This window comes from Peromyscus maniculatus, chromosome 6 (assembly GCF_049852395.1).
Source record: "Peromyscus maniculatus bairdii isolate BWxNUB_F1_BW_parent chromosome 6, HU_Pman_BW_mat_3.1, whole genome shotgun sequence".
In the NCBI taxonomy this organism is placed as follows: domain Eukaryota; kingdom Metazoa; phylum Chordata; class Mammalia; order Rodentia; family Cricetidae; genus Peromyscus; species Peromyscus maniculatus.
Window position 1 is genome coordinate 74,723,277 of NC_134857.1, and position 27,169 is coordinate 74,750,445.

Here is a 27,169-nt window from a genome sequence, read left to right on the forward strand (position 1 = left end):
GCAAATCACGTGACCCGAAAGCCTCCTGGCACATACTTTCCATTACACGACGGAATGGAAGCTGAGGCCCTAATCGCTTTTGACATCAATAGCTTGAATAACTTGTAGAAATTCTTTTTCCGCTTGATCTCCATCAAGTGAGCTTAGCCTTTCTGTATTTAGACAAACTTCTCGGGATCCGATCTGACAAGAGGGGAGGTCCTACTTGCAGATTAGACACACTGCTCCCTCCTAAAACGGTTAAGTGAGCCACATTCCAAGGTCAAGAGGGCCCTCGTTTGGTAAAGGACCGCAGGGTGGTTGTCACCCCTCTAGGCCTCATCAGTGAGATGGCCACTGTGCTAGCGAGACCCCATCCTGAGGTTTCCTCTACGTGGAGAGACTCCCGGGTGGCGTCTTCACTCATCCAAACCAACATTTATTATTTTCCATACGAAAAGCAGTTGGGAAGACATCAACATAAATGATTCTAGCTGCGTCATTAGATTAATATGTACCATTTCCTAGGCTTTTAAAAATGCATAGCACTGCGATGAGATGAACTCCACGTCACTAAAGGATAAACAAGAACTTTATCATTTACAGAGGTCTGGCGTATCGCACGGCACAGACTATAAGTATATGAACCCTTCATGCTGTTTCTAATGCAGTGAACAAGCATGGCAGGTTGTTTAACCCAACAGCATCCTGAACTAAAGCACACAAATGTCTGCTGACTGTGTCGACCAGCAGAACGAGGCTGTTTTCTGCTACACTGAGACAACAAGAACCACACTATCTTTTTTCTTTTTTTGCAAGAAAGCAAAATATCCTAAATCTGATTAGAAACTATGTAAATTATTTATCAGTAAAATTTTAAAAATTGATCTGTGCTACACTGGGCCGAGCTAGGTGTAGAACCTTATAGCTCAAAGCAAGAAGAGCCTGTACTAGAAAGAAGTGAAGCAAAACCCAAAGCAGTCACCCACGCTCATTTCTTCCCAGGTGATGTTTTGGGGAGTGCAGCTCCATTTGGGAAAATTACCACCACCCAAAATCTTATTCTGGTGCCGGAGGCTTGCAGACCCTAGGGCCTGCTACCCGGGTCTGAGGGCCTCTCACGATGTAATTTGCATGTAAATTAGTCTGGGCGAGAAAGAGGAAAAATCTATATTTTAAACACCATTTTTCTCCAAGTCACCTTATTTTCTGCACCCCTTCTGTGGCTCTGTCCACACAGTCTAAGTAAGGCCTATAGAACATGAAGTAGAAATGATCAGTTTAAAAAAAAAAGACTGTCCTGGCAAAGCCCTGCGGACTCCGGGCTGGAGGAGATGCCCGCCGCCCTCCCTGCCCCCGCGGCGGGGGCCTCCTGGGTGCGGGCTCCGCGGAGCAGCGCTGGGCAGACGCCAGCGATCCCGCCCGGTACCGCCAGCCTCGGGCAGCGCCCCGCACCGCCGGCACGTCAGACGCCCTCTTTTTCCCAGAAAACTTTCTAGACGGTAGGGACTATTTTCTTCCAATGTAACCTTCCACCAAACTGGAGGGAAAAGTTACCCGAGGCTGGAGCGGGTCTGGGGTACGGGGGGGGGGGGGGGGGGGCGGGGGCTGGGGCGGGGGAGGGGACCCGCGAGAGCCGGGGTTGGAAAAAACAGTGCTCTCTGTATTCCGTGAAGAGCCAGAGTTATGATTATTGTGTTAATCGTTAAATGCGCACGGTGGTAGATATGTTAAAGAAAACTGATGGAGGGTTGATTCCGTTAGACAAATGGTTGTCTTGAGACTTGCAGGTCTTAGGTTGTCAAGCCCTGCCTCCAAGTCTTAGTTTTCACCGATAGGGAAAGCCAGGTCTCCAAAGAATGGATTCTTGAATCCTTAAGACAAATGTCACATCTACACGCTGCCCTTTCAGGCATTGCTAAATTGTCTCCATATTGTGGGTGGGTACACCTGCAGAAATATTTAATGATTAAGAAACTCTATTGGATCTGCGTTTGTCAAAATGGGTGAAAAATCTGTTTAAGGGGTGTTAGGAAGAGAGGGAGGAGAGAGATAAAAAAAGATTACATATTTAGATCAGTGCTTTTCATGAAACCTGGGTCGAGAAATCATGAAAATATGGAATGAGTGCTGTGTGTTTGGAATCAAGATGGAGAATACAATAATAACAATAATAATTTTTTTTTGCAGTGCTGACCTTGAACCAAGGTCCTTACACATTCCAGGCAAGTGTCCCACGACTGAACTATATCCCTAGCCCTAGGATGTATATCTGACTATACATTACTGCTTGGAAAAAAAAAAGAAGCCTGAAAACAACCGCACCACACTGTGTACTTAATATTTTTAGGAGGCTTAGATTTGAAAGGTTTGAAAAGGCATCTAATTTCTCTCTCTGCTTAGACAGTGTTTCGTTTTAAGAATAGTACAGACTTAATTATCTTTCTTATCATCTTCCCATATCAACATTTGCTCTGAATATTTTGTGAATAATTTCTTTCTCTAAAGCTATTCTTTCAGTTAGGAATCTATAAACTGAAATAGGAAGGCATTTCTTCTAAGCTCTCCACTCTTCTATGGCTCCTCCTCTGTTACTTGGACAATGGACTCATTCCCAGTGTGTTCAGATCATGTGATCCCGCTCCACCCAAGCAGTCTCAGAGAAGCGAAGCCTGGGCTGCTGGGATATCATGGGATCAAATACCCTGTGAATCTATTATTATTATTATTTTATTTTGTTTCTTTTCTTTTCTTTTCTTTTTTTTTTTTTTTGAGGCAAGGTCTCAAACTTGCTTTGTAGCCAAGGATGATCTTGAACTCTTGATTCTTTTGCTTCTACCTCCCGAGTACTGGGATTATAGGTGTGTACCACACCATGCCTTATTTATGGATGCTGGCAATCAATTTAACACAGGGGTTTCTGTGAGCTAAGTAAGTACTCTGTTAACTAAGCTATATCTCTACCCCTATTTTTCAGATGTATTTTATCTTATGCATGTGTTTTGCCTGCATGCACACACACACACACACACACACACACACACACACACACACACACACACACACGCTCGCGCGCCTGGTGCCCATGAAGGTCAGAAGAGGTAGTTGGATCCCTGGAATTCGAGTTACAGACAGTTGTTAACTATCATGTGGGTGCTGCTAGAAATTGAACCTGAGTCCTCTGGAAAAACAATCAGTGTTTTTAACCACTAAGCCATCTCTCCAGCCCTCTACTCCTATTTTTTATTTTACTTATTATTATTATTGGTTGTTTTGAGATAGGGTTTTTCTATGTTGCCCTGGCAGTCCTGGATCTCACTCTGTAGACCAGGCTGGACTCGAACTCACAGAGATCCGCCTGGCTCTGCCTCCTGCCTCTGCCTCCCGAGTGCTGGGACTACAGGCATGCACCACCGCCGCCTGGCCTTCTACTCCTATTTTTAAATGTTAATCTTCCTCCATTTCATCTCCACTTTGAGGCAGGATAGAAAAACAGGGGAATTAAGGGACGGGGAAAGGGCAAGGAACCCTCACCCTGGAGCCTACTTGAAGTCTCTGGCCAACTGAGAATCAAGAACTCCAGCACAGTGAACAAAATTTGCTATGAAAGTTGCCTACATAGAAACAACACTTCTTTTATACAGAGAGACCTCAAATAGAATGAAATAAAATAGGGGCTGGTGTAGCTAGAGTTTTCCTGCCTGGCCCACAGTCAAGACAATTCTTTGTCACCCGCCAGTCCCACAGCCGCTCAAACCCAACCAAGTAAACACAGAGACTTATATTGTTTACAGACGTGGCAGGCTTCTTGCTAACTGTTCTTATATCTTAAATTAACCCATTTCTATAAATCTATACCTTGCCAGGTGGCTCGTGGCCTACCGGCATCTTCACATGCGGCTTGTCATGGTGGCGGCTGGCAGTGTCTCTGACTCAGCCTTCCTCTTCCCAGAATTCTTCTCCTCCTTGTCCTGCCTATACTTCCTCCTGCCTGACTACTGGCCAATCCATGTTTTATTTACTAACCAATCAGAGCAACACATTTGCCGTACAGAACATCCCACAGCAGGCTGGAGAGATGGCTCAGTCGTGGAGAGCACTTCCACTTTCCTGGAGGACTAGAGTCCAGTTCCCAGCACCGTATCACACAGCTCACAACCTCTTGTAACTCCAGCTCCGGGGAAACTGGTGCTCTCTCTGGCCTCAGTGGACACCTGCACATCCAAGGCATACACTCACATAGAGCCTCATACAAACAAATACGAATGAGTAAAAAAAATAATAAAATACATCTTTAAAAAAATGTCCAAATAGTGACAAACTGCTTAAGCACCAAACATCTGTGACCAGATGTGGGCTTTCTCATCTCCCAGCTGCAAATGCAAACCTGCGGTTTTCTATGACTCTCATAAGAAACGCCAGTGACAGTAAAATTAAAATCTTAACCTCCTTGTGCAACCTTTATGACCTATGAGGTTCTTTAAACAATTTATTGAAAAATTATTTTTTATTTTATATATATTTTAATTTTATATATATTATAAAATTAAATGTGTGTGCACATGAGTACCGGCAGTGACTTTAGAGGCCAGAAACATTGGATCCCCTGGAACTGGAGTCACAGGTGGTTGTGAGGCATCCTATCTGGGTTTTGGGAACTGAACTCTGGTCCTCTGCAAGAGCAGTATATGCTCTTAACTGCTGAGCCACCTTTCCAGCCCATGACCTATGGTTTTAACTTACCAGACTGCAACCCTATTCAGCTCACCCAGGACCACACGATAGACCTCATTATAAAAAAAAAATCCATAATAAAATCGTGAGTATGGCCTCTGCTGAGACACTTAAGCATCCCTCTTTCTTATGAAGCCCATGGTTGGGTGTGTACTAGCCTTTCTCTGAGCGCCCTTCTGTCTATTAACCCCTCTACTCAAATCTACGTAAAGATCTCTTCTTAATAAATCCTGCTGCTGGAGTGGTCACCAGTGTCCTAGTGACCTGAATGGGATCCCTGGGGAGCCCCCTCCACAGTGTTTCCCTCTGACCTCCATGATGCATATGGCATGTGCACACACACTCAGAACAAGAATTTTAAAAAGAAATTAAACCTCATAAACTCTGCTTCCCACTGCCTCACCCTTGATTCTTTTCTGTGGTGCAGTCCTGGCTTCACCAGGTAGAGAGGTCCCGGAAATGAACTTCTCAGTTTTCTGCAGCTAGCGGCATGGAGATGTGTCTCTGGCTCCTCCTGGGCTGTTGCTGACCCCTTCTGGAACGTCACGCCCCTGAATGAGGACCGGGGAGGTCTAAGGGGCTGGAATCTGACTCTGTCCCCACTCAGCCAGGGGGACTCAGTGTTGTGCTAAGTGGAGCTGTGGTTTGGGATGGAACTCTCTGTCGTCTTTACAGCCATCCCTCCCCACGCAGACACACCCACGTGGCTCCTGCCCCTCTCACTGGCTTGCCGTTTGGGTCAGAAGGCCCGTGTACACGTGTGGGTCCGTTGGCAGCCACCTCTCACCTTTGCCCGCAGTGGGCCAATGGCCTGCTAATAATATTAAACGGTAATGACCACACATAATATCTTAGTGATCTGAGAGCTAAAATTTACTCAATACTTCTCTGAACTCACATTGTACATGCTTTAAGTCAATGAGTTTGCCCGATGACTGTCTCCTGGGGAAATCGGCCTGGATAAGTGGAAGTGATAAACAGTGGTTCAGTCAGGGTTTCACTTCAGACCTCGGACTTTGCTGCCTTGGGTTAGACAGACAGATGGGGGCAGGAACCTTCATCTGGTCCCTGGCTCTCACTTGACTTTCCTCTCACCCCCTCAATGAATACTAAGCCTGAGCTTTGCTCCCAAATACCCACTCCCTGAAACACAGCTTGGCATCTGTGAGAGTATCCGGGGACCTCAAAGTCTTACCTTGTTAACTGGCTTTTGAAGCGTTTCAGGTGGACCCCACAGATCTCTTTGCCCACCGGGTGGAAGGGAATAATTGCATGCAAACCTGGACAGAAGGAGGAAACTGCTCTCAAGAACATCCTGGGTAAAATGTTCAGAGTGGCCGGGCGGTGGTGGCGCACGCCTTTAATCCCAGCACTCGGGAGGCAGAGGCAAGCGGATCTTTGTGAGTTCGAGGCCAGCCTGGTCTACAGAGCGAGATCCAGGAAAGGCACAAAGCTACACAGAGAAACCCTGTCTCGAAAAAAAAAAAAAATGTTCAGAGTGCTGTTACAGATAGGTGCCTTAGCAGGGGGTAGGGGTACTCACCGGTAACACCAACACATTAGGAGACTGGAACTGGAGGGTCTCAAGTTCAAGGTCAGCCCATGCGATGTAGCAAGATCCTATCTCAAAAAAAAAAAAAAAAAAGTGCCCTGGGAGAGAGAAAAGGCAAACTGGTGAACTGAAGTACCTGATTTTACTTCTGCTTGTCCAGTGCTCTGTTTTGTCATAGGCCAAGGCTGCTATTCAGTTAGTTGGGAATCAATCTGAACAATAAATCTTGGAGCTTGAAATATGGGGTCACGGGGCAGTCACTGGTGTCTAAAGGGAAAAATAGGAGAATTCGAGAACAATTAGAAATGTAATTTGAACATTTCTGCTTCGTTGTTTCCTTTCTGAATGAATGACTTTATCGTTAGTTGGCTCATGGCATCCATCTGCCTGGGGAAATGACAGTATGTGACAGAGAGGGTGCACGACATTTGTGACACTCAAAATAGGGGTTCCGAGCAAGACTCACTTTGTGAGTGAGGTTAGTGGTTTGAAAGACTGCCTACTCTCTCTCTCTCTCTCTCTTTCTTCCGTCTTTCCTTTTTTTTTTTCTTTTATTTTACAATTCCATTCAGTTCTACATATCAGCCACGGATTCCCCTATTCTCCCCCCTCCCAACTCCTCCCCTTACCCCCAGCCCACCCCCATTCCCACCTCCTCCAGGGCAAATCCTCCCCTGAGGACTGTGATCAACCTGGTAGACTCAGTCCAGGCAGGTCCAGTCCCCTCCTCCCAACTGAGCCAAGTGTCCCTGCATAAGCTCCAGGGTTTTTTTTTAAAAAAAAAAAAAAAAAAAAAAAAAACCCTAAAAACTAAAAACTCTCTCCAGTTGTGGGGAGTTAAACTCTGAGGACTTAACTCAGAGTCATCCCACAGAGTGGAGGAGAAGTTATGGATTCTTTGAATGCTTGCCAGGCCATAAAATCCACTGCCCGCTACCAAAAGAGCATGAATGGAGAGGAGGAAGGAGGAAGTCCGTGTTTTCTGGCCTGGGGATTATAAGCAGGAGAAAGTAAGAGAAAAAGAGGAACAGAGAGGACTACTTTTTTTTTTTTTTTTTTTTTTTTTTTTTTTTTTTTTTTTTGGTTTTTTCGAGACAGGGTTTCTCTGTGTAGCTTTGCGCCTTTCCTGGAGCTCACTTGGTAGCCCAGGCTGGCCTCGAACTCACAAAGATCCGCCTGCCTCTGCCTCCCAAGTGCTGGGATTAAAGGCGTGCGCCACCACGCCCGGCCCAGAGAGGACTACTTTTAAAACATCATCTCTCTCTGTGTGTGTGTGTGTGTGTGTGTGTGTGTGTGTGTGTGTGTACTATGGAGGCCAAAGTCGCTATTTTTTGTTTTCCACAATTACGTGTGGAGACACAGGATCCTCAGGGCAAGCAGGCTAGGCAGACTTAGCAAGCTTGCTCTGAGTTTCAGTGGGAGTCCCTGCCCTCTCTCCTTGGGGATCAGACTCAGGTCACCACCGTGTTTTTACCTGTCAAACCATCTCACAGGCCCACAGCCATTTTCACTAAAGAATTTCAGAGCTGGGGAGAACTCTGGAGAGTGAAGCACTTGCCTTGGATCCCCAGCAAGTGTGTAAACGCTGGGTGGGTGTGGCAGCCTGCCCGAAATTCCAGCATGTTTAGGACGAGCAGGCTGCCTAGCCGGACTCAGTGAGAGAACCTGCTTCAATATACAAGATGGACACTGATGGAGGACAGCACCAGACATCATACCTCCATATAGCATGTACAACATGTACGTGAGAACTCCCGTACCTACATCCACACACATCACATACACACACGAGAAAGACTTTTGAACTCAAGATCTGAACTATTTATAAGAGTTACCCCTGAAGTGGAATCTACAAAGAATTAGAATGGAAAGCCTGTCATCCATAAGTAAGATCAAATTTTGTCATATCCTGTCAAATACTTATTATGATGTACACTACTTTAAGTACTAATAATAAAAGCTACCACTAAGGAATAACTACTGTAACCTAGGTACTGGTCTGGGCACCTTATTTAATATACATCTATTTAAACTTTTTAAACATGTATGTGAAAAAAATGTATGTGATATATATATATATATATATATATATATATATATATATATATGGTGTGTGTGTGTGTGTGTGGTCAGTTCTCGCCTTCCACTATGTTGAGTCCTCAGTATTGACCTTAGGTTGTGAGGTTTGATGGCATGTGCCCTTATGCAGTATCAAATCCAGGACCTCATACATTTGAGCTAAGAACTAGACTGAGCTACTTTCCCAGACCTAAAATTCACCCTTTATGTGCTAGTCAGTATAAGTAGGATATGCTGCATTAACAAGTTAATCTTGGAATCTCCATGGCATAAGACAATAAAGGGTTTGTTGTTATTCCAGGAAAGCCCAGTATGTTCTGGGTAAATTATTACTGCAGCTGTACTCCATGGGTTGACTACGGGATCTAGACTGCTTCCACACTGGAGGCTATAGTGGTTTGAATGAGAATGGCCCCCATAGGCCCATATGTTTGAATGTTTGGTCCCTGGTTAGTGGAACTGTTTGAGAAGGATTAGGAGGTGTGACCTTTTTGGAGGAGGTATGTCAATGGGGATGGGCTTTGAGGTTTCAAAAGCCCATGCCAGGCCCGGTCCCTCCCCACCCTACCCCCTACCCCCGTGTGTGTCTCTGCCTGATGTCTATGGATCAGAATGTAAAGCTCTCAGCTACTGTTCCAACACCATGACTGCTTCCCACCAGGATGATCATGGACTGACTCTCTAAAACTGTAAGCAAGCCTCCGATTAAATACTTTCTTTTATAACAGTTGCCTTGGTCATGGTGTCTCGTCACTGCAATGGAACAGTGGCCAAGACAGTTCCTTCTCACTGATGGGAGGCAAGTCAAATTTGTTTGTTTAGTGAGACAGGATCTTGCTATATCCCAGATTGGCCTAGAACTCTCTATGTAGCTCAGGCTGGCCTTGAACCTGTGATCCTACTGCCTCAGCTTCCTGAACATTAAGATTACAGGTGTGGAGTTGGGGATTTAACTCAGTAGTAGAGCACTTGCCTAGCAAGCACAAGGCCCTGGGTTCGGTCCTCAGCTCTGGAAAAAAAAAAAAAAAAAGACAAAATAACAAAGATTACAGGTGTGCACCACCAGGCCAGTGGTTTTTGTATTAACCTTTTATTTTATTTACTTATTTGTTTATTTTGTTTTTTGAGATGGGATTTCTCTGTTAGCCCTGGCTGTCTTGGAACTTGCTCTGTAGACCAGGCCGGTTTTGAACTCACAGAGATTGATTTACTCTGCCTCCTGAGTGCTGGGATTAAAGACATGCACCACTACTGCTTGGCTTGGATTAACTTTTAAATGCTCTGAGTAAATTCATTCTTGAAGTTTTACTTCAGCTGCAAGAGAAGTGCTCAAATTTGCTTTCTGTTGCTATGATAAACATCATGACCAAAAGCGACTTGGAAGGAAAGGGTTTTGTAGCATGAATCTTGAAAGTTTTTATTAATAAAAACAAACCCAGAGTCAGGTATTGGGGTGAATGCTGGAAGATCAGAGAAGCAGAACAAGCCACAGCTACCACACCTTGCCAATTCCTCAGCTGATTCTGTTTCCTCAGACTGGAAGCTTCTGAGTCCTCATCCAAATGGATCTCAGCTGAACTGCTTCTTGAAAGCCTGAAGCTTAACCAGGCTCTAGTTCCTCGTCCTCAAGCCTTATATAGGCTTTCTGCCATCACTGCCTGGGATTAAAGGCTCACTTCCTGGGATTAAAGGCGTGAGTCACCATGCCTGACTTTTTCCAGTGTGGCTTTAAACTCACAGAGCTCCAGGTAGATTTCTGCCTCCCAAGTGATAGGATTAAAGGCATGTGTGCCACCATTTTCTGGCCTCTATATCTAGTGGCTGTTCTGTTCTCTGACCCCAGATAAGTTTATTAGGGTGCACAATATTTTGGGGAACACAATACCACCACAAGGTTTATTTCATATTACACTTCCACATAGCAGTCAGTCACTGAGGGAAGTCAGGGCAGGAACTCAGGGCAGGAACTGAAGTAGAGACCCCAGAGGAACACTGCTGACTGGCTTCCTCCCTTCTTATGTGCTCAGCTTTCTTTCTTTCTTTTTTTCTTCCTTCCTTTCTTTCTTTCTTTTTTGGTTTTTTGAGACAGGATTTCTCTGTGTAGTTTTGATGCCCGTCCTGGCTCTCGCTCTGTAGACCAGGCTGGCCTCGAACTCATAGAGATCCGTCTGCCTCTGCCTCCTGAGTGCTGGGATTAAAGGCTTGCGCCACCACCGCCCGACATGTTCAGCTTTCTTATACACCCCAAACCATCTGCCCAGGGGTAGCATTGCCTACAGTGGGCTGAGCCCTCCTCTGTTAATCAGCAGTCCTGACAGTTTCCCACAGACATGGCCACAAGCCAGTCTGACCTGAGCAGTCCCTAGGTTGACACTCCTCTTCTCAGGTGACTCTTGGTTGCATCAGGTTGACCATAGAAACGAGTCAGAGCAGGTTCCTGAAAATTCGGAGTGGACGGCATGAGTATTTGTTACCTCAGAATCAAGGCACTGGTCATTGTAGTAGGGCCAGGCTTTCCAAAAGAGCCATCATATGTCCAGGAGTATAGACTCTGAGAGACCTTCATCAATGCCAAAGACAGTCAGCCAATTCCACTCACTGAAGCAGCTGGGCTACCTGGTCATCCGTTGGGTCCTAGAGGCTCCTCGACATTCCAGATACTAAATAACATCCTATGTGAGCGATAGTAATAACAGTGAGAAACCATCACATTAGCAGAACGGTCTTTAGCGCTCTGGGTACACGTGCCATATGATTATCCAAAAAAAGAAAAATTTACTTAAAAAAAAAAAAACGTTTCTCTGGGAGGTCAAGAATGAAGCATCCTATCCAAACAACCTGGGGGGATCTTTCCTCGGAGTCAGCAGACCCACAAATGGGGCTGGAGTCTGAAAGTTCTGCAAATGCCTGTTCAAGTGTGCATTTTTTTCTGGGAAAGATAGTTTATCCCCTTCATCAAGATGTTTGAGAGGTTCACAATGCAGAAAAGGTTTTAATAAGTCACTTTTCTTGACCCTTAGTAGGGTCTCCGCATGCTGGAAGAGGGGGTCTGCCAGGTGGTTGGGTAGGGAAAAAGTTGGTATTTATGCCACAGTACAACTGTGTTCACACAAACTCAGCAACAAGAGCAATTTCCCGGATAGAAGATGGTGGAATTGTTTTCCTTCTATAAAATTATTTCAAGCCACGTGTGCTGGTGGACTCCAAGCACTCAGGACACTGAGGCAGGAGGATCACCATGAGTACTGAGATACTGTTTTCTTTCTTTCTCTCTTTCTCTCTTTCTCTCTTTCTCTCTCTCTCTCTCTCTCTCTCTCTCTCTCTCTCTCTCTCTTTCTTTCTTTCTTTCTTTCTCTCTGTCTTCCTTCCTTCCTTTCTTTCTCTCTTTTTTTAATATTTAAAAATCTTGGCTGGCAGATGTTTTCAGATTTTATTACCTTTTGTTTCAGGGGACAAAAAGGCATTCAAAATGGATTCTTTTGCTGCGGTGGGCAATGGCTTCCTTTCCTTCTCTACTTTTGTAGTATATCCTCCTAACAAGAGACCAGTGGGGCATTAGATCCCAGAACTCCCAGGGCCGAGCAGAAGGATCACTCCGAATTCCAGACCACTTTTGTCTTAATAGTTTGTTTGAAGGGAGCCAACACTACATAGTGTGACCTTAATTCAAAGAGAGAGACAGATAGGCAGACAGAGACAGACAGACAGACAGACACACACATACAAACAGACAGAAACAGAAAGATATCCAAAAGAAGATTGACCTCTGTATATACTACAAACCTCTGAACCTTGATCTGAAGGATTTCATCTCATCTACAGTGATTAATCTTCAAATCCTTCAAAATAATGAGTTGGTAAATTATTTACTTTTCTTGGTTGCTTTCTGGAAATTATTCATGACTATAACAAAATGCAAATATTGCTAAATTGAAAAAGAATGTAATGTAGAAAAAGAGGAAAGTTATTAAGTTTTTCTCAGCAGTCCATTATCATATGAGCGAGTCAGACATCAAGTATAATACAATTTATATTTCCATGAAGCTTTATAACATTAATTAAATTACTAGATAATCACACCTGGCCAACTCCATAGCAACAGCATAATTTTGCTTGTGGGTGTCTCTTAAATAACATTAAGATGAAGCCACACGAAGTCATTATCACCTGTGAAATCAGGCAGTAATTCACAGTGAAGTCTTGATGGCTGATGAAGTTGCTCTGGTGAATTTTTTTTTTTTGCAAAATACATTTTGAAGCTACAGACCTTTAATTGCTTCTTGCTAAAATCTAATGAGTAATTTCCTTTTCTTTCAAAACTCAATCTTTAAGTTTCTCGGGCTTTTCCTCAGCTTCTGAGCCCCTTGAATTCACAGAGGTAGCAAATACCATCTGCAGATGAAAGCCAGCCACAGCCTCTAAGCTCCTTATTCTGTGACAGCTCAAACCATCAAGTAAACCAACAAGTAAAAACCAGTTGCCTTTTACTTCCTGGTGATTTCCCTGTGGAGTTCAGCATCCCTCATCCTCTCCTCTGCTCACTGTGCTGACTTCCCTCCCAGACTCAGTGCAGTAAGCTGTCAATCTTTTCAATTTAGGAGCCGCTCAGAGGGTGAACATTTTCGTTGGGTTTGTTTTTCCTCCTACATTTCCCAAAATGAAGCCTCTAGACTTTTCAGCTTCTACTGCCCTGAGGGTATGAGGGAGGGTAGGGGGTCCTCTCCACTCCCAACCACATGGCCCAACTCCTCCCGATCAACCTCACATTGAAACTCACTCAGGTACAAATGAGTGGGTCTGTGTGTTAGCAGAAGGACACCACAGAGGTCTCCTCTGCCTTTGTGCCTTTGAAGACTTGGGAGCATTTTGACACTTTCCAAGTGACAGGTGGCCTCAATGTTTAACCTGTGGCAGAAACCATAATTTAAGGAAGCAAATAAGTGGACAAGAAAACCCGACTTGCTATCTAATTGTGAAATGCTCCACTGGGGACTGCCATTCACCTTTAACTTCCATTCCTAGAAACCCAGATGGAAAGGCTTCAGTGCCTCTGACTTGGCTACTGAAGACTGGGGTAGATTTTTTATTATAGGGGTGTTATTTCTAGGGTCTGATTTCTTCAATAAAGCAAATTACATTGTTGTCCATACCCCTTTCCAGTGTGCTTCATAGGCACACGTGACTTGATTTCTAAGATTTGCTTAATGTCGTTTGCTCTCTCGCTTTCATTTCCCATCATTATCAAGATGGTTCAAAAGAAAGACAGACCACAGCTATCAGTCTTCTTCATCCCAGAAACCCACCTGTTAAGTGATGACACCCAAGTTTTCTTTTTTTTCTTGCCCAGCCTGGCCTCAAACTCACTGTATGCTGAGGATAACCTTGAACTCTTGATCCCCCTGCCTTCACCTCCCAAGTACTGGGACTGCAAGTCTGCGCCGCTGTGGCCAGCTTATCCAGTCCCTTTTGAAATGCTGCTCTAGTGCCCTGAAGTGGTACTTTTCAGCTTCCCTTGGCCACAAAATGCCTTTGCCTATCAGCTATCCGTCACTGAACTGCTCACTAATTCTGAGCACTGTGGTGTCCTACTCCATTCCATAATTGCTTGCTGATCTCTACCCTGTTTGCTCATCCATTCCTCCAAAGGTGCCTCCAGACTTAGGAAGGCTCCATTTTTACATTCAGCATGTTGTTCTTCCATTTTTTTTTCTCTTAAGGAAGTCATAGCACCATCATTCACACAATTTTGTTAGCTATCATGAGTCACAAGTGTCTCCCAGGGCACACACTAAATGACAGAAAAATAGGTTATGGAAAAGTAAAACACGAAACAAGAAAAAAACTAAGCCGGGCGGCGGTGGCACACGCCTTTAATCCCAGTACTCAGAAGCAGGCGGATCTCAGTGAGTTCGAGGCCAGCCTGGTCTACAGAATGAGATCCAGGACAGGCACCAAAACTACACAGAGAAACCCTGTCTCAAAAACAAAACAAAACAAAAACAAACAAAAAAGCCCCAAAACTACAGAACTCACTCAGTCAAAGAGGTTGTTTTCCCACTGCCATCCTGGTCCAGGCCACCATCATCTCTCACCAGGATGAATATAGTAATATCCTCATTGGTCTCCCTGTGGCTGTCTTTGCTCTGACCAGTTCCCCAGCCCCTCCCACAGACAGTCGGAGTGATCTTTAAAAGCAACAGATCCCTTCACCTGTGGGGTTGAAATCCTCCAGTGGTTTTGCTTTCATCAGGACTAAGTCCTAAACTTTGCTTCGTTCTTTTCAGATTTTTGCTCACATGTTACTTTAACAAGGCTTTCTCCAACAGCTGCACATAAAACAGTCACAGTGGAGGAGGAGTGGATGGGGTGGGGGGGCAGTGAGGGGGAGAGAGGAGGGAGTGGGGAGGGAAAACTGATTGGGATGTAAAAACAACAAAAAAATTAATGAACAAAACAAACAAAACCAGTCACTTCTCTACCATTCCCTGCACCAGACTTCCAGCCCAGAATCCTGCCCATGGCCGTAATACTTAGCAAATCACATCCTATTTACTTGGGTAGCACTTGGCCATTTGCATTTCTAGGAAGCAGATAAACATCCTGGTCACAAAAACCATCCATCTCTACCCGGTCATCTTGAGGCACCCAGTCTCAGAATTTAGTCATTCTGATATGGGGAAGCAAAGTTCACATGGCGATTGTGTAAATTTGTAAATATTCTGACCAACAGCCCTAGTTGTACTCCAGTGCCACACTATCAACTTCCAGACGTGTAAGGGAACTTTTGAGATGACCTCAGCACCAGTCACTATAGAAGACCAACGAGAACCATTCCTTCAGCCAATCACCTTCCTGAATTATGCGAGACAAGAAAGTCATTTTACTCCAGTAAATTTTGGGGCTATTTAATATTTAATAATAACTGGTGGAAGACTTTATTATATATATGTTTCCTATCTCTACCCTGGTAGAGTTTAAGTTTCACATATACAGGGATTTTGTGGATCCCTACTTAGCCCTGGCTGTCCTGGAATTTGCTCTGTACACCAGGCTGGCCTTGAACTCATGGAGATCCACCTGCCTCTGCCTGCCGAGTATTGGGATTAAAGGGGTGCGCCACCACCATCTGGTTTTCCTGTATTTTTATGTTTTAATTTAAAAAATAATTTATGATTATTTTATGGTTTTAACGATATCTATGTGGGGTGTGTGTGATTGGGGGGTATGCACATTAGTGTAGATGCCAATCGGGCCAGAAGAGGGCACTAGAGCCATTGGAGCTGGAGGAATAGGCAGTTGTGAGCAGGATGGGGTGCTGGGAACTGAACTCTGATCCTCTTGAAGGGTAGCAGCAGCTCTTATCCACTGAGGCATCTCTCCAGCCCCAGGGACTTTATTTCTAGCACCAAGAACAGTGCCTGGAACACGAAAAACAGGCAATGAATACTGAATGAATTAATGGTACACACATGGCACATCTTCAGAGAGATGTGATAATGGCTTTGTGGTCAACAAAACACGGTACAGTTGGCCGAGCTATCTTTCACTGGCTGCAAGTGACTGCCTGGTAGTTTGGAAAATATATACAAAGGAGGAAATATGGCTCTGGATCTACCCATCCCCTAGCCAAGTACCTTTGCTTAGAATTTGATTTGGATCAAGTGTCAGTGTATGGCTTAAAGATCATTCTCAAGCCGGGCGGTGGCGGCGCAAGCCTTTAATCCCAGCACTCGGGAGGCAGAGCCAGGCGGATCTTTGTGAGTTCGAGGCCAGGCTGGTCTACAGAGCGAGATCCAGGAAAGGTGCAAAGGTACACAGAGAAACCCTGCCTCGAAAAAAAAAAAACAAAAACAAAAAACAAACAAAAAAAAAAAAAAAAAAGAAAAGAAAAAAGAAAAGAAAAAAAAGAAAGATAATTCTCAAATATCCAAGGAAAATAATACAAATTTATCAGCTCAGGACACAATAAAGGACAAATTTTCTTAGTTACCAGAAGTTAGTTTTTGCTTGTGTGAAAAAGTGACAGTTAATCTTGAATGGACTAATAAATTTGTTGGAACCAATCCAACAGGGCCATGGAATCTATGATTCCTGAGATTGGGGATCTCTGTTGAGCCTATTCACAACTGTTTCGAAGCAGTTCCTAAGCAGAATAACCTTGATCATCAATCACATGGGTTTTCTTTCCAGAGTACAGAAGAGCTTGATAGTAAATTGGTTTTAAAAGTATTTCACTTGGCTAGCTGTGATGGCACATGCCATTAGCTCCAGCACTAGGGAAGCAGCGGATCTCTGTGAGTTCGAGGCCAGCCTGGTCTACACAGCATGTTTCAGGACAGCCAGGGCTCTGTAGAAAGACCTTATCCCAAAAAACCAAAAACAACAACAAAACCCAAAACCAAGAAAGTATTTCATTTAGACAAGGCCACCGTCACAGAAGGCTGCTGGTACAAGTGTGTCTTCAAGAAGAGCGTTATCCTGCTCTTGGTTGCATCGACAGTTGTTGGTGACACTGGGACCCACCATCTTGCTTGTGGTAGGAAGTTCTCTTGGATTGGGAATAAACCTTGAGTGGAAAGTAAGGAGAGTCCAAATTCCTCTGGCAAGTGTAAGAGAGAAAATTGGGAAACCTTTTCTTTGGGAGCCCCATTTTTCTCAGCAAAATTTGGACACTAGCTTGTGAAGCTAATTATTCTTTTCTCCATGAAATCTTTTTTATTTTATTTATTTATTTGCAGGACCAGACAAACTTGACTAGAAAAGAAGCCCGGGCCAGGGTTAGGCTGAGCGATGACGCAGCGCACCCGCTAGCCAATGGGAAGAGCACGAGAAGGGGAGGGCGGAAGTGACGCGGGATATCCCTCCGCGGGGCGAGAGGGTCGGTGGGGGGAGTCGGCGTCTCTCTCCCCCGCGCCAGCTCCCGTACGCGGAGCCGCATTCCTCGGCCCCCCCACCCCCTCCCTCGGGGCCCCCCCCGCCCCCCTCGGGAAAAAAAAAATCCACCCCAATCACTCGAACCCGAGGGAGGCTTCCTTTCACCCTCGGGGAGAGGAGCTTTCAACGGTTCCCTCGCCTCCGTCTCCCCCCTGAACCCCCCGTCCCCTCCCCTGCTCCCACCCCCGACTCCCGGCGCCGGGTGCAAGGTCCCTTTAAGGCGACGGCGCCTTCCTCGGGTCAGACTACCGGCGGCGACGACCACGGGAGGTGAGTGAGCGAGCGAGCGAGCCCCGGCGCTCCCCACCCCCTTTCTCCCGGGGGTTCCGTTATCTTTTCGCTGGGCGAAGCGTTCCGGAGCGAGACAATGAGACGGAGAGGGGCGGGCGGGCGGGGGGTGGGGGGGGAGGCATGGGGCCGCGGGCGCGCGCGCCGGGGGGTGGGGGAGGGGCCGGGCGCGCGCCCGCGGCTCGCCCACCCCCCACCCCCGCCGCCCCGAGTGGCGGCGCGGCCCACGGCGGCAGCGGCGGCGGCGGCGTCCGTCCGTGGGGCGCGGCGCGCGCGCGTGTGTCTGTGTGTCTCTCTGTGTGTGTCTCCATGTGCGCGCGCGCGCGTGTGTGCGCGTGCCCCGGCCGCGGAGCCGCGCGCCCCCGGCCGCCGGTGGCCCAGGCCCCGGGGATGCCCCGCCGCCCCCTTTTCCCTCCCCTCCCCTTGGCGGGGCCGCGCGCGCTCGCCCGCGCCCGCGCCCCACGGCCGCGCACCGCCGACGTCCACCAGCACGCCGGGCGCGAGCGTCTCGGAGGAGTGGGCGGCGCGGGCGGCGGTCGCCGGGGATGGGCCTGGGGACGGGCGGCGCGCGCGCGGGGAGGGGAGGCTGGTGGTGGTGGTGGTGGCCACGCGCGGGGCCGCAGCCGCGGGCAGCACGGCGGCGGCGGAGCCCGGGGTTCCCGCCGCCCCCACGCGCGGAGGCGTGAGCGCTGGTTTTGAGCGGGAGGAGGGAGGCCAGCGAGCGACTGCTCTGCCGGTCCCCTGTGTTATGTAATCCCGCCCCGGCTGCGAGGACATCCCAAGCCTCTCCTGCAGCTCGGTGGACGGAGTCTCCTCCCCTCGGCCCCCAAATTTATGCATGGATGGCGCCGTGATTTACAAAATGGTATGGGGCAGCATCTATTTTCTGGTGATTATGCCCTGCCGCTAGGCGCCATGTTTAGCCCAAGGACTATTTTCTGTATAGATTCCCAACACCTACTGGAAAGGAGGAATGTCATCGAGCCACCTGCTCTCTCCCTCTGGTTTCTGCCCATGGTTCTGGTTTCCTCGCCCGGGCGGTGGAATTCTTTCAAACTGTCAGAAACACTGCACGTTTCTAGTCTCACTTATTTTGAGCCTTCAGAAAAAGAGCCCCAGAGTCTTTTGGCCTTTTCGTTCTCGAGGAGGAAATGGAGATCGAATTGTAGTATCTTACAGAACAGTGCAGAGGGTAGCCCCTTTTCTTCACACTCTGTTCACCCTTTGTAGCACAGAACATTGCGAAAAATGGGGTTTTAAAGGGATTCCCCAGATGAACGGGGAAGGGAGGAGAGGGCTGCTGCTGCTTGGACAGTCATTTCCCGGACGCCTTCCTTCCTTGTTCTGGAAGTAGGAGCTTAGACGATGACTTATTGATCGTAGTCCTTCGTAACTTTAGAGTGCATAGAACAGTATTCGGGGATTATTAGATGTGGGGTGGAAGGGCTATGTGCCTGAAAATGTTCTTTTTCTTTGCCGGGGGGGGGGGCGTTAGGGTGGAGGGCCAATATCATCTTTACAACCAGCAACCCTTAACTAAGATAATCGGTACATTGAGAATTATTGGTTCTGTGGAAAGGTGATCAAAATATGTTAAAAACAATTAGATTCTATCCCCTTTCCTATATTGTAGGGTATGTCAAATGAAGTAACAAAATAGAATGGACTTAGAGAGTGAACGGGGACTTCAGAGTTGCCACTCCCATCTTGAATAGGGGTATAATTGAGGAAAGCAGTTTCCACATTGTGGTTAGCTGATCCCAGGAGATACCCCCTAGACCCTTTCAGGGGAGTTTTGAGGCCATAACTTTTCAGAATTATAAGTAAGGCTTTTTTGTTTTTCTCCCGTGGCTTTTGCACTGGTGATTCAAAAGAGATGTTAGGTAAAAGCGAGGCATTAGCACCAGACAGTGGTGTGCTGACTTGAGACTGCCCTTGGTGGAGAACAGGCTGCTTATCATGAAACTGCTAATATTAATCAAATTTCAGCTTTGGAGTGTATCTTTAACTTTAAAGAATTAATAAAAATGAAAAGCATGTATAAAGCATGTATATTGTTTATGGAAGTATTTTTAAAGTATTTCACTAGCATGTATTAATTGTACATGAGTATACGTTTCATTATGACATTTTCATGCATGTATATAATGTATTTTGACCGTATTCACACCCCATTACCCTGTTGTCCCACTCCCACTCCTACTGATTCCCGCCTCAAGCCCCTCCTACCTTCATATCTTTTTGGCTATGGGGGTGGGAGACCTAGTGAATTTAATTAATGTTGCTTACAGGAGCATGGGCAACTTACATGAAGAAACTGTCTCTTCCTACCCCAGCAACCATTGCCTGACTAGAGCAGGATGGGGCTTTTTGAGCACTTTTCCCTTTCATGGTGGCATGTGGACATAGCCTTATGCAGGTTCATGCAGGCAGTCACAGTTGCTGAGGTCAAGAGTGCTTATCAGAGTTCCACAACACTCTTCACCTTTCTTCAGCTCTGAACATTCTTTCTGCTTCCTCTCTGTGATGCTCCCTGATCCTTGGAGTGGGCCATAGAGATGTTCTATGTAGAATTGAGCATTCTTCTGTAGCCTCTTGTTAGCACTTTGGCCAGTGGTGAGAGTCTGCGTAAGGAAATGCATGATGAAACACTGCAGGGAGATGCTTCTCTGAGCAGAGCTGACAGAAGCACCGTGAGCATAAACATGCATGTTCAGATGGGGATGCAGTGGCCGTTAGCAGAAGAGCAGCTGTAGCCTCCCACTAGGACCTAGGACCTTCTCTGCCACCAGCTATTCGTGACGCTTAAAGTACTACATGTAAATTCCCCGGGGGTGGGGGGGTGGGGGGGAGGCTCAAATTCAATCAGAAAATGGTCGATGGGCTTGTAACAGTCACGGCATTATTGTATGAAGGAAATGCCACCACTGTTTGGAGGAGGGGCTGTTGTCATGAGGAAAAGCTTTTGTGGGATTGAGTTGCTGCTGTAAGCCACTTGTTTGATGGAATTGCGTTCTCACCTGGAAGGATGACTGACAGACGAGACTTGACACTTCAGCGTTCCTTTTGGAAGACAACGGAGTGAATTTTGTCAGTACTAGGAAAGCAACTGACATTTGTTTCCAGTGATAAAGGAAAATTAGAATTCTAAAGAACTTAACAGTCTGACTTTTAACATCTTCCCAGGACTTGACAAACTTAAAAAAATAATAGCCATAGTTAATAACTGTCAATTTAAAAATGTAGTTGAGGGGGTTAGAAGACGGCTCAGAGGTTAAGAGCACTGATTGCTCTTCCAGAGGACCCAGGTTCAAGTCCCAGCACCCACATGGCAGCTCATCATACCTGTTTGTAACTCCAAGATCTGACACTCTCACACAAACAGACATGAAGGCAAAACATCAATGCACATGGAATAAAAATAATAATTTATAAAAAAAATACGTAGTTGGGTGTGATAGTGCTTTCACTTGGTAATCCCAGTGAAAGGTAATCCCAGTGAAAGGCTGAGGGAGAAGGATTGACTTGAGTTCAAGGCTGTCCTGGAGAGAGCCTCAAAACTAGAGGAGGAGTGATAGAGGGACGGGGGAAGAAATTGGGAGATTACATGGTACATGAAATCTTAAAAAATACTGCATGATGAAAATGCCATTCGGAGCCAGGCGGTGGTGGCGCACGCCTTTAATCCCAGCACTCGGGAGGCAGAGCCAGGCGGATCTCTGTGAGTTCAAGGCCAGCCTGGGCTACCAAGTGAGTTCCAGGAAAGGTGCAAAGCTACACAGAGAAACCCTGTCTCGAAAAACCCCCCCCAAAAAAAAAAAAAAAAAAGAAAGGAAATGCCATTCGGAAGGTGGGCATAACTCAGTAAGTCAGTGTTTTCCATATAATCAGTGCACAGTGTGAAATAGTACAAGGCTGGGGGGCTGGAGAGATGGCTCATCAATTGAGTGTTTGTCCTGAAATCTTGAGGACCACAATTGAAATCCTGGCATTCAACATAACAAGCTGGGTAACCTGTACATACTTGTAACCCAGCTTTGCTGGCAGTGGAAACAGAAGTATCTGTGGGACTTGGTAGCTTTCCAGCCTGGCCAAGAAGATGCTAGCTCCAGGTTTTAGCTCCAGGTTTGGGGAGAGTGATAGCAGAGGATACTCAGCACTGTGTCCTGTGTTGTGTTCTGGCCTTTGCACACATACAGAAGCACATGTATCTGTTCTCACAGATGTACAATAAAAAAATTTTTTTTAATGCAGAAGTAAAAAAAGCCTACCAAATACAAGTTATAGCATGCTGAGCATTGAAATGAAGAACCAGCACATGCTAGGCAAATGCTGTATCATGGATGGAAGGATAAATGCCAAAGATAAGACTGGATATTACTGATAGGACTATGTGAGTTACACTGGTAAAATGGAGTGCATAAAAAATGGAGTGCATCATGTTACCAGTATAATTACTGCAAAATACAGAAACCAGCTAGTTTGCCAAGATGTTAATAATGGGTTAATGGAAGACTGTTTATCTCACAGTACATCTCTTGTGGCCTATAGAATCTACATAGGATTCATTTCTTAAACAACCTCTCCATTTCTTATTTCTTGATTATTTTTTAGAGTCTGAGAAATGTGTGTATATATAAGCCTCATAATTGCATCTAGCCTTAGGGAAACTTAAAAAATTCAGCCAAAATTGTTACTAGCCAAAAAGATAATGGTAGTTGAAGGGACACTAGCCTGCTCGAGCATGTGGCTCTGGCAGGCCTTGCCCTTCTCCCCCATTCCCTCTGCCTTGCTAAAAACCATTAGATTATATTTCTAAAGCTAGCCACCAAGGTCCATTCCCTTATTTGGCCACTTCTTCCTCCTGAGACTACCAAAGTGCACCAGTCAGAAGCCAACTTTGGCTCACCTAATGAACATGCCCAATTAAAATTAAACTCTTCAGGCCGGGCGGTGGTGGCGCACGCCTTTAATCCCAGCACTCGGGAGGCAGAGGCAGGCGGATCTCTGTGAGTTCGAGGCCAGCCTGGTCTACCAAGTGAGTTCCAGGAAAGGCGCAAAGCTACACAGAGAAACCCTGTCTCGAAAAACCAAAAAAAAAAAAAAAAAAAAAAAATTAAACTCTTCATCCTAACAAGGGGTTTCCCCTTTACCTTTATAAACTACCATTTGCCCATGTTGCCACATCTGTCTCCTCTTTATCCAGAGGCAGTCCTTTGTCCCCCAGGGACAAATACTCCTGCCCTCTTTCTGCCCTCTTTCCCTTGTTCCTTTCCCCTTCTCCCTCATCCTCTATTTCCTTTACCACTCCATCCTAGCCCATTCTAACACAGACCTCCCCTCTCCCTCTTAAAAATTACACCTTCGAGAAAGAGGAGGGTTTATATGAGTGAGAATTGTTGAAACCAGGGTTGGATAAAGCACAGGGACAGATAACCAAATGAAAGGAAACACATGAACTATGAACCAAAGGCTGAGGGGCCCCCAACTGGATCAGGCCCTCTGAATAGGTGAGACAGTTGATTGACTTGATCTGTTTGGGAGGTATCTAGGCAGTGGTACCAGGTCCTGGGCTCATTGCATGAGTTAGCTGTTTGAAACCTGGGACTTATGCAGGGACGCTTGGCTCAATCTGGGAGGAGGGGACTGGACCTGCCTGGACTGAGTCTGTTGGGTCAATCGGGGGAGACCTTGATCTGGAGGAGGTGGGAGTGGGGGGTGTGCTGGGGGGAAGGGGAGGGGAGGAGAGAGCAAGGGAATCTGTGGCTATTATGTGGAACTGAATAGTATTGTAAAATAAATAATAATAATAATAATAATAAATTACACCTGCAAGGTCGTTTGCTGCTGTTTTTCTGCGTGAGTCAGAAAGCAGCCACTTTAACTTGTCTTCCCAGATTAATAAAGGGTCTCTCTGTGAAAACAGGTATTTGGGTGTGGTTTCCGGGTCCAGGAGGGAGCCCCCACTGTGCTGGAGTCCCTTTCAGTAGTCTTCTTCCCCCCTTTTTTTCCCCCTTTCTTTTTTGAGACAGTATCGCCCTGGGTAGTCTGGAACTCGATTTGTAGACCAGGCTGGCCTTGAACTCACAGAGATCCATTTGCCTGTGTTGTGTGTCTCTGAAGTTTTGGGATTAAAGGCATTCTCTGTTATACCAAGCCTCACTCTAGTGTTTAAAGAAAAGTCTGTAACCAGAGGCAGAGCCTTTTTGTCCCGACCACCCAATCTCAAATACCTGGCAACTGCTTCCCAAATTATCACACAGAGGCTTATATTAATTACAAATGCTTGGTTGATGCCTCAGGCTTATTATTAACTAGCTCTTATGTTTAAATTAACCCATTTATATTAATCTATGTATTGCCACGTGGTCGTGGCTTTACTGGTCCTCTGGCATCTTGTTTTTTGGGTGGCTGGCTCACATCTTTTTTTTTTTTTCTTTCAAATTCTTTTTTTTTTAATTTTATTTATTTTATTTAATTTTATTTATTCTGTTCTACATATCAGCCATGGGTTCCCCTATTCTCCCCCCTCCCACGCCCTCCCCTTATCCCCAGCCCACCCCCCATCCCCACCTCCTCCAGGGCAAATCCCCCCCCCCCCCAGGACTGCGATCAACCTGGTAGACTCAGTCCAGGCAGGTCCAGTCCCTTCCTCGGCTGGCTCACATCTTTCTTGGCTCTGCCCCTCTTCATCTGAGTCCTCAGTTTGATTGTACCATTTAACCTTATTTTGCCTTGCCATAGGCCAAAACAGCTTTATTATCAACCAGTGAGAGCAATACATATTCACAGTATACAGAAGGATCGTCCCACAGCATTTTCTCCTTTCTGTCTAATCAAAAAGGAAGGTTTTAACTTTAACTTTAGCATGATAAAATTACATACAACAAAACAGTTATTAAGAATTATAGTTACATGCCGGGCATTGGTGGCGCACGCCTTTAATCCCAGCACTCGGGAGGCAGAGCCAGGAGGATCTCTGTGAGTTCAAGGCCAGCCTGGGCTACCAAGTGAGCTCCAGGAAAGGCGCAAAGCTACGCAGAGAAACCCTGTCTGGGGGGGGGGGGAGAATTATAGTTACAATATCTAGTCTATTTATATTTGACAAAATCAAAGAAAACACTCAATTATCTAGGTGAGTCTGAAATTCCATATCTAATTTATCTTTTGTCATAACTAAGGAAAAAGTTAATTATAACTGTCTAGTCTTTAACTCCATCAAAGACAAGAGAAGGAAATAATGTTACCTGGGTAAGCAGGAACTGTAGGCAAGTGTCTTTCAAAAAAATGTGAGAAATGACGGAAACATCTGGCTGCCTGGATAGTCACCCAAAGTTTCTCTGTAATGTTGGGGCATCCAGCTCTGGCCTACAGGCCTAGTGTATCTGACAGACTTTTCTGTAGAGCAGGAATTCTGAAGGACTGTCCTACCTTGTCTTGGCAAAGTTTTGCAGTCACTTTTCTTGTGTCCTGCTGGTCCAGTTTGCACAGTAACTGTCAGCAATTGAGACAAGGGCAGTTTCTTTGCCCACATGGCTAGCTTTTGCCATAAAGAAAACAAACTTCATATAGAGTTTCTTCGATGCTATATTTTCTGGAATATATTGGTGCTATCAGGAGCAGACATGTTTCACTGTCATGAAAAGTCTTGTTATTAAAACATTTTAAATGCCATATTCGATAGGTCTTTGAAGTGTTTGAAGATTACCTATCTGAAATATATCTTTGTATACTTAGAAAACCTAATGGGCTGGAGAGATGGTTCAGAAGTTAAGAGCACCGACTGCTCTTCCAGAGGTCCTGAGTTCAATTCCCAGCAACCACATGGTGGCTCACAACCATCTGTAATGAGATCTGGCACCCTCTTCCGTATTCATAATAAATAAATCTTAAAAAGAAAGAAAGAAAGAAAGAAAACCTAACTAACATGACTATAGGTTTTATTATAGATGACTATTAATCCATATTTCTTAATTATATATTACATTTTTAATTGAGCTGCATAAACATAATACAGCATAACAGGAATAACTTTAAATTTGTGTCAATAAACTAAAATCCATACCAATTAAAATATGTAAGGTTAACAGTTTTTTGATTAGATTGAATAATCTACCCTTCTCCCCATCATTTCTGTATTGTATCCTCTTTCTCCTTTTAGAAAGAGATTGGTTATAACCAATAATGCATGTGGAAAAGGTTGAATGAAAGTAACACTAAGGACCTATGACCTAGACAACAATGGTTTGTAATATTTTGGCCTGTGCCAAATATGAAAAGTTGATAATTGCTATAAAAAGGCCAAAATATCTACTAAACCACATTAAAGTCATATTTGTGACATTTCCACTTATTAGTTCCAATTACTATTTATGTATTTGCTAAGAGTAAGTACTTTATCCTCTATAACAGTTATGCCATTACCCAATAAAATTAAAACATCCTGAATGTCTTCTAATGTGTAGTTTATATTAAAATATTTCAATTACCCCCAAAATGCCCTCTTTTTTTTTTTTTTTTAAATATGTGCATTGGTGTTTTGCATGCATGTATGTCTCTGTGAGGGTGCCAGGTCCCCTGGAGTTGGATTTATAGACAGTTGTGAACTGCCATGTGGGTGCCTGGAATTGAACCCAGTTCCTGTGGAAGAGCAGCCAGTGCTCTCAACCTCTGAGCCATCTCTCCAGCCAGCCCTCCCCCCCGCCCCGGTCTTCCGTTCTTTTTAAAAGTATGTGCCTACTAAGGCCTGAAGAGAGGGATAGGCTCCTCTGGGGTAGAGTTGTGAGTTGGAACTGAACTACAGTCCCCTGAAGAGCAAGCAGCTAGAATGCTTAACAGCCAATTCCTTCTCCGCCTCCCATTTGTTTGGTTTTTGAGGGTTAGGGAGAGCAGAGTCTCATGGAGTCTGGACTTGACTTAACTCTGTGTGTATTTGGCTTTAAACTTGTGATTCCCCTGCCTTCACCTTCCAGTTGCTAGGATTAGAGGCCTTTGCTATCATATGGTTCCAAATTTCCTTCCATAGCCATTTGATGAACCAAGACCCAGCAAAGGTTCATGTGTTTGACTTGCTTCTGTATTTTCAGTCTCTTCTAATGGGGTATTGTCTTCACCAGTGTCATTTATTTGTGACGTCGACATTTTCAAATCTTAGTGTTTATAGAATGTCCCATACTCTGCATTTCTGATTATTTTCCTGTAGAATGTCCTACTTCTGGATTTATCTCATTGCCTCATAGTAGGGGAGGAATGGAGGGAAAGGAAAAGATAAAGCCAGAGTGTATATAGGCCCCCCCCTTTTTTTTAAAGATTTTATGTATTATTTTGAATTCTGTGTATATGTGTATGGTGTGTGGTTTTGTGCATTTGAGTGCAGATGCCCACGGAGGCCAAAGACATGGGATTGCTTTGGAGCTGGAGTTAGAGCAAATTAAACTTCCTGATGAGGGGTTGGGAACTGGACTTGGGTCCTGCAAGACCACTGTTTGCTCTTAATGCTGAGCTCTCTCCCCACCTATTTTTGTAAGGAGTAGTTTTAAAACTTTTATTTATTTATTTATTTATTTATTTATTTAGTCCTGCATGTTTGCCTACCCATCAGAA

The 27,169-nt window shown here is 45.3% G+C and overlaps 1 protein-coding gene across 5 annotated transcripts in view; it reads left to right on the forward strand.

The window, feature by feature from the left end:
- Positions 1 to 1,233: 1,233 nt before the first annotated feature.
- The window catches only part of Pogz (pogo transposable element derived with ZNF domain), a 66,034-nt gene continuing 40,098 nt past the window's right edge, over positions 1,234 to 27,169 (forward strand). The window contains exon 1 of one of the 5 annotated variants that reach the window (XR_013052212.1): positions 1,234 to 1,481. The gene's annotated coding sequence lies outside the window, so the exon portion shown is untranslated. Of the gene's footprint in view, positions 1,482 to 17,186; positions 17,549 to 27,169 lie in introns of those variants that run through there. The other 4 variants (XM_076574520.1, XM_015988320.3, XM_076574522.1 and 1 more) reach the window with 4 other exon arrangements.